The 4,906-nt window shown below is 40.3% G+C and overlaps 1 pseudogene; it reads left to right on the top strand.

Annotated features, from left to right (window-relative positions):
* The first annotated feature begins 580 nt into the window (after positions 1-580).
* LOC102868414 overlaps positions 581-4,906 on the top strand; it is a 96,936-nt pseudogene continuing 92,610 nt past the window's right edge.

Genomic DNA, 4,906 nt, shown 5'->3' with positions numbered 1-4,906 from the left:
TGTGTGTGTGTCCAGTGAGGAGACTCTTCATCTACTCCTACTTGGATATCCTCATGCTGTTACATGACACGGGGGCTGGGGCTGCAGTCACCTGGACACTCATTTTGAGAGCTGAACTGTCCAAGATGCCCTATGACATGTCTGGCCCTTTCGTGATGTGGGAGAGACTCAGGGAAGCTGGGATTCTGGCGGACCTGGGCCTCTGCCTTTTTCCAGGAAGCCTCAGAGGCCCCCATTCTGGGCCTCTTCATCCATTTGCTCTCTATAAGATCTCTTCTCTTAGGAAGCTGTGCTTCTTCAGGAATCTCAAATTGTCAAAGTAGACATTTCTAGGTCTTCTTAATTTTTTTTCCTATAGAAATTAGTACAGTGTCATTTCTGCCATGTTCTCTTGGCTAAAGCAAACCACAGGCCAGCTCAGAATTATCAACCTGATTCCACAAAGGTATAATGTCAATAGGTCACACAAATGGACTAAATAGCACAGCATAGCTTTCGGCTTTCAGCTTGGAGGACACCTTGGTGCAACTTCCTTTGTTTGTCCCACATCTGGGTTCATCAGATACCAGCTACCTATGCTATGCCACCCAAGTTCAACCCCAACAAGATCAAAGTCATGTACCTCAGGTGTAAGTAAGCAGTGGGGAAGTCAGTGCCACATCTTCTGTTGCACTTAAGATTGATCCTTTGGATCTGTCTCCAAAAAAATCCACCAGTGATTGGAAGGGATGAAGGATTACTGCGAAACTGAGCATTTATAGGGCAGACAGGCCCAAATTAAGGGGGTGCCTCCTGCCTGTGTCCTGATCACCAAAGCCACCCAGAGACAGAAAGAAACAAAAATATAGTAAACACAGCGGGAAGATCACTCTTGATGTGATTGTTAACGTTGACTGGCAGATGTGACACCAATCTTTTGCCAGAGAATTCTTTGGAACTATTAAAGAGATCCTGGGAACAGCCTAGTCAGTGAGCTTTATTGACGGCCACTACTCTCATGACATCAGAGAAGATACTTGACAATGGTGCTGTGGAACTCCTAGCTACCTATGATCTTGCTTCTTGTTGTTCTTATGTGCCCTTGAGATGCCTGCGACCCATAGCGATCCTATGTACAACAGCTCTGAACCCTGCCAGTCTCACTTATTCAGACACACCCACACAGATTACAATATTTCAATAAAGGATCATTTGTTAGCAAAATACATCAATAAATAGCACATTATATTGATCTGAATTAAATCCATTATATTTTCTAATGCTCACTTTATTTTTTCCTGCTAACTTATATACTTAGAATATGGCAAACTGTGTCATGGTGATTTACTTTCTTTATATATTAGTTGTTTAAATTGGCTTCTACCCTCAGCCCCATAATATATTTTTTAAGAAATTGTAGATCACTCTTGCCCAAAAACCAATCCAATAACATACTCTTATGTGAGACTAGCTGGAGTACTAAACTTTCTTTTCCTCCAATGTCCACCCCAAAAATAAGCCTTCCTTAGTTTTTCCATACTAACAATGGGGCACTGGGCCTGTTTCATTGCCCTCAGTCTGGTCAACAGAGAACCTCAGAGGCCATAATTTCACTCAGTCTGACTAGACTGACTGAGGCTTGGTCACACTCTGTTCCCTGTTAATGGTGACACTTTCTAGACAAAGGCCCTCAGACCTCCCTGCATTGGCAGTGAGATGAGTGTCCCTGACTATTCCTTAATCTATGAGACTTACAATGATTGCTTTAGAAGAATTATGGCAGCAACTTCCTGTAACCCTATGGTATTCAACAAACGGAGGGTGACTCAGGCCTCTCACAAGAGAGAAATTTTTTTGTTTCAATGGCTAATTGCATCATTCTTTATCGGTCTCTTCCCCACCCCCACTTGCTGCTTCTATCTTCCATTGTTGTTGTTATGTACTGTCGAGTTGCTTGCGACTCATAGCGACCCTATGTACAACAGTCCTAAACTCTGCTCTATCCTGTGCCAACCTCACTGTTTATGACACACCTGCTCCTATTACCCCAGTCACTGAATCAGTCCATCTCATTGAGAGTCTTCCTCTCTTGTGCTGTCCCTCCACCCTCCCAAGCATGACGTCCCTTTCCAAGGATGTTCCTTGTAACATGCCCAAAGTATGTCAGACAAAGCTGCAAAATCCTTGCCTCCAAGGAGCAGCCTGGTTTTACCCTCTCCAGGACAAACCTCTTTGTTCTCCTAGTAGTCCATGGTATATTCAATACTCTTCTCCAGCACCACAGCTCAAAGACAACAACTCTTATTCTATCATCCCTCATCAATGTCCAGCTCTCTGATGCGTAGCATGCAATTGCAAAGACTATGGCCTGGATCAGGCACACTTTAGTCTCCAGACAGACATCGTTGCTCTTCAGTACTCTGGAGAGGTCCTTGATAGCTGGCTTTCCCAACGCAATTGGTCTCTTGATTTCCTGGCTGCTAGTATCAAGAGTGTTGATTGTGGAGCCAAGCAAACTAAAACTGTTAACAATCTCAATCTCTTCACCATCCATAATGATAGTGCCAATTAAGTTAATGAAAAGTTTGGAGGCAATGATTATAAAGTGATTAGTATAGCATTTAGTTATTATGATAGTTGGTTCTATTTTAAATATTGTAACTTAATATGTACCAGACACTACACCATATGCTTTATATATTGTGGTGCATTAAACTCAGTCACAAATTTATCAACATTGACCCCATCGAAAGGTGAGGTCTGTGACCCTTCTCCTTGAATCTGGGCGAGCTCTGTAACTTCTTTGATCAGTAGGACTGAAGGAAGTGATGTTGTGACAATTTCTGGACTCATACTTTAACAGAATGGCAGCTTCCACTTCCTGTCCTTTGGAACAGTCATTCAGGGGGAAACCAGATGCTATCTAAGAAGTTCAGCCACCCTGAAATGCTATACCATGAATAAATCCCAGTTAATGACAAATAGGAAGATTTGACTAGCCCTAGCTCTTTTAGCTAGTCTATCCAAGGACCAGAAATATGAGTGAAGAAATGTTAGTTAGCTAATCCAACCTTAGCTGAAAGCTAATCGAATTATATAAACAACCTAAGCAAGAATTTCAGTCACTTATTAATGCACCTTGGTTGCATGTTTGATTGACTTCTGACTGCAAAAGTTGATAGAAATCATCTATTTCCTTCTCTTTGGCTCTGGTTGTTGGTGTATATAGTAAATGTTATAGACAAATCTTCCTTGTATGCGTATGGATATTATCCTATTGTTCATGACATTGTATCTCAGGATAGGTCTAGAAATGGCCTTTATAACTATGAATGCTACCCCATTTTTTTCTCTTTTCATTTCCGGCATAGTAGCTCATAGGATGGATTAAAAATGCCTTATGCCAATGCATCTCAATTTGCTAAAGCCTAATATATCAATATGTATACATTTTATTTCTTCCTTAAATTAATGAATGACTGGGATGCAACAGTTGGGAACAAGAAGTAGTCTGCAAACATGGACTTGGTGACAGAAATGATGCTAACGAGAGAATGATAAAATTTTATACAATCAATTCATTGGAAATACCTTTTCTAAGAGTCACAAATGATGGTTATACACATGGACTTCACTAATAGTCTACACAACAATCAGATTGTAAAATTACTCTATCAAAAGAATTGTTGGAAAAACTCAATATCACCTGTGAAAACTAGCCTAGGTGCTGATTGTGGAACAGATCATCAACTACCTCTATGCAAGTTAAAACTGAAGCTAAAGAAAATGAAATCAACTCTGTAAGAACCAAAATTGGACCTTGAGCCTATGCCATCTGAATTTAAAAACCATCTCAAGAACAAGTTTGAGGTCTGGAACACTATTGAATGATGACCAGATGAGTTGTGGGAGGATCTTGAGAATAGAATTCATGAAAAATGCAAAGACAGAGGAGGAAGAAAAGACCAAGATGGATGTCAGAAGAGACTCTGGATATTTCACAGAATGCCACGAAGCCGAAGCAAAGAGGAAAACATTAGGAAATTAAGGAGGTGAACAGAAGATTTCAAAGAGCACCTTGGGAAGACAAAGCAAAATATTATAATGAAATGTGCAAAGAGCTGGAGTTATAAACTCAAAAGGGACAGACTTGCTCAGTATTCCTTCAACTGAAGGAACTAAAGAACAAATTCAAGCCTTGAGTTGCAATGCTTAAAGATGTTATGGGCAGAGCAGTTAACCTAGGAAGCATCAAAAGAAGATAGAAGGAATATACAGAGTCATCTTACCAAATAGAATTAGCTGAGTCAGAAGAATTTAATGAAACAACATATGTTTAAAAGGCAGTGGTGATGGAGGAAGTTCAAGCTGCTCTAAAGGAATTGGCGAAAGCCAAGGCTCCAGAAATTGATGGCACACTAATTGACATATTTCAACAAACAGATGCAGCCCTGGATGTGCTTACCAGGTGTGCCAAGAAATCTAGAGGACAATTACCAGGCCAACTGACTGTAAAAGGTGATCCAACAAAGTGTGGAAATTATTGAACAATTTTACTAATATCAAAAGGTAGCAAAATGCTGCTGAATATGATACAAAAAAATGACTGGAACAGTACATTGACCGAGAACTACCAAAAATACAAATTGGGTTTAGAAGCGTCTGGATCACTAGGGAAATTGTAGCCAATGTCCGATGAGACTTGCCTGAAAACAAAGAGTACCAGAGGAATGTCTGAATTTCACTGAACATGCAAAGAGATTTGACTGTATAGATCACAATATATTGTGGTTGACTTTTAGAAAAATGGAAATCTCAGAACACTTGATTGTGCTCATGTGCAACCTATATTTGCTCATACGAACAGAGAAAGGAAACACGATATGGTGCAACCACTATGGAAGACAGTAAGGCGCTTTCTCAAAAA

The sequence above is a fragment of the Elephantulus edwardii genome, unplaced genomic scaffold (assembly GCF_000299155.1).
Source record: "Elephantulus edwardii isolate Elephantulus edwardi_28Jun2011 unplaced genomic scaffold, EleEdw1.0 scaffold00132, whole genome shotgun sequence".
Taxonomy (NCBI): Eukaryota; Metazoa; Chordata; class Mammalia; order Macroscelidea; family Macroscelididae; genus Elephantulus; species Elephantulus edwardii.
This window is presented reverse-complemented; position numbering and strand designations above follow the sequence as displayed.